At 30.2% G+C, this 9,928-nt stretch overlaps 1 pseudogene; it reads right to left on the reverse strand.

Moving 5' to 3' along the window:
• Positions 1 to 9,437: 9,437 nt before the first annotated feature.
• Positions 9,438 to 9,556, reverse strand: LOC112474048 (annotated as a pseudogene).
• Between the last annotated feature and the right edge of the window lie 372 nt (positions 9,557 to 9,928).

Here is a 9,928-nt window from a genome sequence, read left to right on the forward strand (position 1 = left end):
GATTTTGGTGGAGAGGAAGAGGGTAAAAAATAAGTCAAGGTTCTATAAAATAAGTTTTGAAATTTAAAAATTCAGTGTAATAACAGAATTGATCCAATAAGGAGGATGTATTTGAATTGTAGCTTGGATATGAATATGTGACCCAAAAAGCTACAGAGAGAAAAGGAGGTGAAACAGATGAAAGAGAATGAGATATGGAGTAGAGATGAGAAATTCTAATATATATCTAAAAAAAGAGAATAGCGCAAAATGAAGGTAAAGCAACATTTGAGAAAAAAATGACTGAGATTTTCGAGAACTGATAAAATACCCACAAATTTATAGGTAAAGAAAGAATAACTTATACCGAGTCTTATGAGTGAAAAGATATTCAGTGACATAGTGTAATTACATAGTAGATAACCAAATATTGGATGGATCTTGATAGTGTGCCAAGATAAAATACAGATCACTTAAAGAGAAACTATAAAAGATTGACAACACTTCTCAAAACAACAATGGAAGTGAAAAATAAGTAAAATGCCTTCAAAAAGTTTTACAAAAATTAATAACCATCAAACTAGAATTATATTCCCAGTTGTACTAACAAGATCAAGGGAGGAAATAAGACAGTGTAAGATGATAAAGAAGCTTACCATTAATTGTCACAAAAGAAATTTTCAAAAGATATGCTGTAGGAAGAAGCAAAATAACTCCACCATGAAGAAAGTAAGTATTACAAAATGAAATGATGAGAAAGAAATTGTTAATCAAGTGGACAAAATTCTATATAAAATAAATTATAATAAAACAAAAATATGTCTAATAATGTTTTAATTTAGATATGCTTTTGTAAAAAAGACAAAACTACAACACTGGAAAATGTTAAAAGACTCAAAGTGGAATTTTCCAACATCCTATGTGTTTCCAGTGGAAACTAAGGTATGAATTAATATACATGAAATAATTTAATATGCATACTAAATTTTCAAGCATAAACTTTAAATATTGAATTATATTTGTAATTCTCAAAGTAGAATATGTAATAAATAGAATAAAGCTAAAAATGACAAAAATGTAATCAACTCATAAAATTAAAAGGCATAAAATACAGAAGATAGGAAAGCATAATATTTACAAACATAAAATGTAAAAATGGGTTAGTGTAAAGACAGAAATTATTAAATTGGATGGTAAAAGGAATAAATAAAACAAACAAGCAAAAAAAAATCAACATTCAGCTAAATGCTTCTTCTAAGAGATACATTCATAAACAGTAAGGAAAAGATGAAAGAAATAAAATGGGGGAAGGGACATTGAGAAAATAGTAACCGAAATAAAATTGTAGTAATTATATATTATTTTCAGACAAAATAGATTCAGAATGCAAAATATCTTTATTAGAAATTGTTCTATATAATAATTTTTAAAATGTTAAATGCACCAGGGAGATATGACAGGTCTTAACTTGTATTCACATAATATAACATTTAAAGCAAAACTTATAAGACTACATAGAAAATAGACAAGTCTGCTATTACAAAGGAATGTTTCAACACATTTCTCTCCATTATAATGGAAAAGAAAAGATAGAGACTAGTAAATATATGCAAGATTTGAACAGAAACCTGTCTTGGCTCCCATTTTCACTCGTAACAAAAACAAATCTTTGTAAAGGTCCGGACCTTGATTGAACTCACCCTTTCACCCTTTCACTCTTTATCTGACCCAGCTCATATGACTTCACCTCTCATTCAGGTTTTTCCAGTTGTTGGTATGCTCACTCTAAAAATGTGTGGCATGATTCTGTACTGGATGCCTCCTCTATGAAGAGCAATCTTCTCCGAGATCACTTGGTTTCTTTGCTCAGACATCACTTTCTTAGTGACCATTCTCTTTATTTTTTTTTTTAAATTAAATTTATTGGAGTGACATTGGTTAAGAAATTATATAGGTTTCAAGTTTACAATTCAACAATACAGCTTCTGTATATTGCATTGTGTGTTCACCACCCAAAGTCAGATTTCCTTCCATCACCATGTATTTGACCCCATTTACCCTTATCTACCTTTCCCCAACCCCCTTTCCCTCTGGTAACCACTAAACTGCTGTCTGTGTCTATGAGTTTTTATTTGTCTTATTACTTTGCTTTCAGTTTTATATCTCACATATGAATGAAATCATATGGTTCTCAATTTTTCTGTCAGACTTATTTTGCTTAGCATGATAATCTCAAGATCCATCCATGTTGTCATGATTGGCAGTATTTCATCTATTCTTATGGTTGAGTAATATTCCCTTGTACATATGGACCATATCCTTTTTGACCCATCACCTATCAAAAGGACATTTCAGTTTGTTTCCATGTCTTGGCCACTCTGAATAATGCTGCAATGGACATTGTGGTGCATATATATGTATGGATAAATGTTTTAGAATTTTGGGGGTAGATTATCAGAAGAGAGATTTCTGGGTTGTAAGGTAATTCTGTTCTTAATTTTTTGAGGAACTTCTATACTGTTTTCCATTGCGGTTTTATCAATTGACATTCTCACCAGCAGTGTTTGAGAGTTCCTTTTCCCCTCACAATCTCTCCAACACTTATTATCACTTGTCTTGTTGATAATAGCTATTCTTACCGATGCAAGGTGGTATTTCATTGTGTTTTTGATTTTCATTTTCATAAAAGCTAGTAAAGTTGAACATCTTTTCATATGTCATTAAAATGCAATGCATAACACTTTCTGCTTCAGATATTCCTTACTCTGCCTTATTTTTTTATTTAGCACTTACCTTTTTCTAGCATATTCTTTAATGTTCTCTTTTTGCATTTACTATTAAGGATCTACCTTAAAACCCTATGCTTGAATGTGAATTGTACAAGGGAAGTGATCAGTGTTTCCTTCAGAGATACATACCAAGTGCTTTAGAATAGTGCATGACACATAAAATGTTCTTAGTAAATATTTGTTGATTGAGTGAAAGGACCGGGACTTCAGCTGTGAATGGCAAAGTTAAGTCAAGTAGAATGGACAGGAAATCAAGACAAAAATGTTTCCCACAGAAATTCAATTTTGAGGAATGACAATTAAGAAAAAATGGTGGAAATCAGTAAAACTGGAGTAATGCCAACATAAGACAACCGATGTGTTGTCATCTGATACTCAGTTGTCAGACTAAGAGTCCTTAAATACTCTCTACTTAGGAATTATATCGATAGAGAGAATAGAAGCTAACTGAAGACTTCCATGTGGGGCTAATTAAGTTTCAAATGCATGCTTTCATCATTATAGAGATGAACTAATCACAGTAGCTCATGTCTAGGAACTTACTATCTCATGTGAGAGAAATCTTTACCAAAAAATACTTATGCAAACCAAAACAAGTAAGTAGTAATACATCCAAATTTATTGATTACAAAGTATTTTTCTTAGAAAAGCATTAATTTATATTAGAAAACAAGAGCATATCAAAGGTATAATGCCTAGCTATATATGTCTTAAATTAAGAAAAAATATTGCTCATATTCTATAAGTACAAAAATATTAAAATCCTTATTTTGAGAAGAAATATTCCTCTAAAACATGGGACTCCAAGTTAGAATTTACTAATTTATTGTTTTACAATTCTGGTAATCCCCTGATATCCAATTCTGATTTTTATCAATGTTATTAAAGTTTCTATAAGCTTCTTTATTTGTTATTAATTTTTAATCTCATGTGTTTTATCCTTTTCCTAAAGCCCTGTTTTGTAGGCCCATCTTATTCTTCTAAAAGCATTTCAATAGTTCAGTCTGCTCCTCTATTATATACCTGGAAAATGTAAAGAAACAAGTTAACTGCTAAGGATTTGTAGCATCCAGTGTTAACATCCTCCTAATGCTAAAAGGTGATGAGAAGACCAAGTGAAGGAAGTGTGAATAGAGAACGTTTTAACTTTCTTGGCCACCACACAAGACTTAATATGAGAGAATCTCCAGGGATTCAAGGATTGTTGTCTCTATGGAAGATTTCATAATTCTGGTAATTTCGTTCGAGTTTATTTGACAGTCTTGGCTTTAAAAGATATTTGTGAAATTAGACAACATTCACAACTGGCCAAATGCCTAGTATTAAAAACACATTTTTAAATCTAGTCTATAAAGCTTTTTGCTTTGTCATTGATTTTTACAGCCGAAATTTTCTATATTGGATGAGAAAAATGGCAATTTTTATCCCTTATTTTAGAATTGACATGAAAATTATATACTTTACTTGGGTTTTTACTTCTAAAGTGTTAAGAACTTGATTTTATAGCACAGTGCTAACTTCTGTCATTGTAGAAGATACTGTTTTCCTACTGAATGTTTAGTTTATTGTTTTCTTTCCACATACAGAGACAAACTCATGAATATTAATGTAAGAACTATTCTCTGTTAGAGATACATTTGTTGGAAAATTATATATGAAAATTTATGGAGAAAGTTCTGTTTCCAGTAATGATAGAGTATCTCCTATTAGAACTTTCTTCCAACAATTTTAATCTCTGGGGGATAAATCAATAAAATAAGCAATTATCTGGAGGCACTGGAGGCAGACAGAAGATAATGAGTAGGAGTCACTATCTGGAAGATGGAAATGGCAGTGGATGAAGTTCCCATTTTTTCTTAGCTTTTACTTAAAAGCAGGCCCTAGTCTGTGACATGTAAAGTGGCAAGAACTCAGACAGAAACTCACAACCTTACTGGCTTGAAGAACCACAGGAAAAAAATTAGGGCTATCATAGCAACTGGAAAGAAAAGAGGAAATACAAGAAAGGAGAGCTCCATATTTAAAAAGCCTCAAATTCTGCACATGAACTCTGTCCAAATCTGGCTAACACCTGAATTACGCATGCATGTGGCAGACTCCATATAGCCTAGTCAAGGCTAAATGAATTAACGGAGATTTCTGCTGCTGTCCACTTCAGGAGAGGTAGTTTTACATTTGAGTTCAGTCTAGTTAACTGGGTACTAACACAAACAAAATTCAATAATCCCTTGAAGAGTATAATCAAAACTGGAATCTCTGCAAGACCCTCATTCACAGCACGCAAAAAACAATGGAAATTTTGACCTTTATTCAAGAAAAATTGCAAACAATCTGAGATAACCCAGATGTTGGAATTAGGCAAAGATTATAAAGCAGATATTATAATTATGTTCATGGACACAAAGGAAAATATGCTTGTAATTTGAAAAAATAAGAAATCTTAAAAGAGAAATAAAAACAATTAGAAAGAACCAAATGGAAATTTTAGAACTGAAAAATACAAAATGTGAGATAATTTATGTAATGTGCTTGATCAGTACTGAGAGGGAGAGAAGACTGCAGCTCAAGAACTGCTAAATGTGAAGAAATAAATTCATCCTTAATCTTCACATTGTTCAATGGCAAGAATAAAGACAAAATGATGACAAAGTTATGTTCATTAACGAAAAAACACTGAAAGAATATGCAATTCATTCTTTTAAATCTTTTTAACACCCATAGAAGATGAACAATTGTTCTTTTACATTTACTCTTGGCTAGGTGGAGAGCCAGAGGAGAGAAAGAGCAACTAGGGGGATTGATTTATAAACTATATAAATATTTAACCAATGTACTGTATACTTGAAACTAATAAAATAAAATTTAAAAAAAATATGATACATTAATTATACTAAAATACAGTTTAAGGATATGTGCAGAGCATATATTGTTATATAATTTTTAATTTGATACTCCACAATAGTTACAGAATTTGATACAGGGTTATCAGCACACATCACCACAAAAGAGAAATAGTCCATCCTTCTGTCTTTACTATTTACTTCTTTTTATCTTTAATCTGCTTTAGCTATATCATAGAGATGCAATGACTATAATTAAAATCTGTAAGGTACAGGAGAAAGGGGCATGGATTTGTCTCAGGAATAATAGTAATTCCAACCTTTATAATATAAAACATTTTAATAGACGATTAGACAAATGAACTAAAGATTTACCCATAAGTAGTGTGAAAAGGGTCCACACACTGAAAGATGAAAATACAAAATGAATCATGTAGTCTTTTATTGACTTATTCTAGCCATTTTAAAATAGATTATTTTCAATTTAGTTGCTATAGAGATCTTAGAGGTGAATTTTCTTTCTATTACTACAAAAATATTTAGGTGTTGCAGAATTGAACTTGAACAAAAATTTAGAACAAAATAACTTAAAATAATAAGTATTTAATGATATATAATTAAATCATTAACTCAATTTGATAATACTAGTAAAGTCATAATGATAAAAATAGATAACTAAGAGAAGAAAATTATTTTTTATGTCTATAAACATTTTTATGGCCATGAACATTGTCGAGGGAAAAATAGCCATTTCTTGCTTGAAGTAATATCCTTTTTTGCCTCGGACACTTGAGTGAATATTTTCAGGACAGAACCAGTTATTTTATTAACCTTTGTCTTCCACAAACTGACTAATAGATTTAACATATTAAATGCCAAATGTAGTAGCTAAAAAATTTCCTAGTCAAAATCCTAAATATATCAATTAAAGAAGAAAATTAGTTTCCAGAAGATTTTACTCTTTTGGATTTATACATAATTAACAAATTTTCAACTCCTAACCTGTACTTAATTTTGAAATAGAGTATATAGATAGTATTTTAAATGTAGCATTTTAATATATCTTATTCAAAAAGAAAGACATAAAATATTTAGTCCATGCAAATTGTTTTTATAAGATATGAGTGTTGTTTTCAGCCAAATGTTTATCTCATTATTTAGGCTTTCATAGAATAACATTTGATATTTCTATCAAAAATCGTATTACCATTTTCGTTTACAAATTTTGGCACCTTCATAACACATGAACACTAATATAGTATTGAATGAATAATCATCAAAGTTTAATTTCTAATTTTGAAAAAAAAATATATTTGAATTAAGTTAAAAATTTTGCTTAAAGCAAATTGTTGAGTTTTGAGGGAGCATGGTCTTTTATAAACTTAAACTAACAAAGTTTAAAAGAAAATTCAGAGGAAGAAAAGTACTTTATGACAAATCATAGAAATGTAACTGGAGCATTTGATGTTCACATTCAATGTTTTCCTTGGCTGAATAAGGAAACCCAAAGATCTAAAGGTGTTTTTTTTTTTCTTTTTAAACAACTTTAGAGAGTGTATCCCCAATAGGCAAAGTAGGAAAAGAGGATTAAAGTAAGTCCAGTAAAAAGAGACCATTATATTTTCAAAAACTTTGATCTTTGCATGAGGAAGTAATTAGAGCCTGGAATTATATAATGACATTTGTGCATAAAATACTTGGAGATACTTAATTATAAATATTACTGAAGAAATTTATAGAGAAATGATTCTCTGTACCTACTCCAAATTACTCCAAATAATCAAAGTCCACGAGTGTTTTCTATGCTATTTCATTTTCTGTGATGTGATCCCTCAAAGGTCCTTGCTTAGATGCTATAACTAATAAAAAAAATACTCCCAATTTAGTGAGGGTTCCTAAACAATCTCATCAGTGGAGAATAAAGAGGAGATAGAGAGGAGATAGAGAATAAAGAGGAGATAGAGAAATAAACCTTTCCTAAAAGCCATGTAATAGCAGGAGCTATGTATATATTTATTTTTTTCTCTCTCAATTCTGTTAGTAGTGCCCTTCAAGTTTTAAAATTCCAAAGTGTTTCTTACATACGCACGACCTAGAAAGGTAAAGATGACCAAATAGAAAATGAAAACTTACTGTCATGTCTTATGCCTGATCTATTATTTTCCAGGTAGAAATGGCATGCTCAAAATATAATTTATTATTATTATTATTACTTATTTTTCCCATAACTATAATAGAGATGAAATTAAATTTTAATGATAAAGCTGAAGGAAACTGGACTTTGGGTGATGAACACACAATAGAATATACAGATGTCAAATGATAATGTACACTTGAAAATTATATGATCGTATTAACCAATGTTACTCAATAAAATTAATTAAAAAAATTTTAATGATAACAATTTTAACAATATCGAAGATTTACTCTTTTGATTTTATACCTAATTAATAATTTTTCAACACCTAAACTATAGTTAATATTAAAAATAGACAGTATTTTAGATGTAGCATTTTTACACAGGTAAACACTGTATAAGTTGAAATGGAATTCTGGAATTAAGAAAAAGAAATTTAAATAAGAAAGGAGAAAAAATCGAGGAAAGGAAATAAGTACTAATAAATGTATGGCAATATGGAAGTCAGCCTCCACATTCCAAATAAAATAAACAATATGACATATTAAAACAAATTTAGACAGTAGCATGTTCAGTTTAAGAATTAGAGATATGATTTAAATGATACAAAACTTTGCTTTTATTATAAACAAGTAACATTGTCCAAATTGCTTTAAATGCCAAATTGAAAAAGATGATGACTTTTCACATTCTCATGAATACAGACGCCTAAATCGTTCTCTTTTCTCATAGCCACTTGCCAAATGGCTCTTGAATATTTTTTGATAAATATATTCGCTAACTAATTATTTCTGATTTTTAAGTGAGCTTAGACAAGAAATTCATCAACATAATGGAAAATTTGAACTGATTATTCCAAAACCAGACTTATTAACAATGACTTCCTACTCCTCAACCAAACTTCATCCCTTGAAGGAAAGAACTCTATTTTATTCATCTTTGTATCATACTGTAATTAGTATATTGTTGAGACCATAATAATCATTTACTATTGATTGAATAATAAAGGAAGAAAAAAATAAAGAGGTTGTTATAATAAGACCATCTTTATCAGCCTCTGCACTCTCAAGTATTGTCAGCTAGAGTCAATGCTGGAAATAATTGCAGCATAAAGTTAATCATACACTACACTACACACATATTATACATTTATACATTACACCGTTGCCAACAAAATAAAGACCTTTAGCTTGGCTCTTAGTAATCTTCAAAATTACCTCCAAGCGAATAATATCTAATCTTCTCTGGACTTTCTGCTTCCTATTTTCAATTTTCTACTAGATAAATGATGTAGAGAAATACCTAGGAACTCAAACTCAATAGGGTGAAAGTCAAATCCATTCATAGATCCCTCAACCTGTGGAAAACACTGAGTTGATACTAGGCAAAAATTAAAATAATAAAATATTTTAGTGTCCTCTATCAAATTTCTCACAATCTGTTAATCACATAATTTCTACTTTGTCAACACATTTTTCCCTTCCTTTCTGTTTTTTTCTCTAATATTGTGTTCCTCTTTTTCTCCTATATCGCACTTTAATCTTTCCTGAAATCATTTTATTCTAATCAAGACTTCTGATCATTTTTTTCTTCCTTTTTTTTTTAAGTGAAGCAACCCTTGATTGACTTCACAGATTGCAAGGAACTTGTCAGCTTACAATCCTTTATTTATTTTATTTTTTTTATTTTTTACGCCTACAGCACCTGGTCTTCCTAGGTGGCCTCCTATCCAAGTACTAACCAGGCCTGGCCCAGCTTAGCTTCTGAGATCAGATGGGATCAGGCTTGTTCAGGGCAGCATGGTCGTAGATCATTTTTTCCTAAATCAAAATTAGATCATGTTATAATACTAAAAAATATAAAATAAATTAAATAAAAATTGCTCAAATTGCTCAAAATTAAAGCTCAAATTAGTTTCCTCCTTTAATCCTAATAATTGCCTGCTTGCAGGCCAATCTACCTGAACCACTTCTCTTCTTGAAGCAAGTTCTCATGATGTTTCTTCTTCTAAAAAGGCACCTTCTACCTGAGCATTGAAATTATACAATTTCACAAAGTATACAATCAAGAGTACTTTTGTGTGAAGCCTTCTTGATTTTTCCAAACAGATATGATTCCTTTTTTTCTTTAAATCCCCCCAAACATTCTTTTAAGATGCTAATTATAATGTCTAGCAGTGTAGC

The sequence above is a fragment of the Pteropus alecto genome, unplaced genomic scaffold (assembly GCF_000325575.1).
Source record: "Pteropus alecto unplaced genomic scaffold, ASM32557v1 scaffold69, whole genome shotgun sequence".
NCBI classification, from domain to species: domain Eukaryota; kingdom Metazoa; phylum Chordata; class Mammalia; order Chiroptera; family Pteropodidae; genus Pteropus; species Pteropus alecto.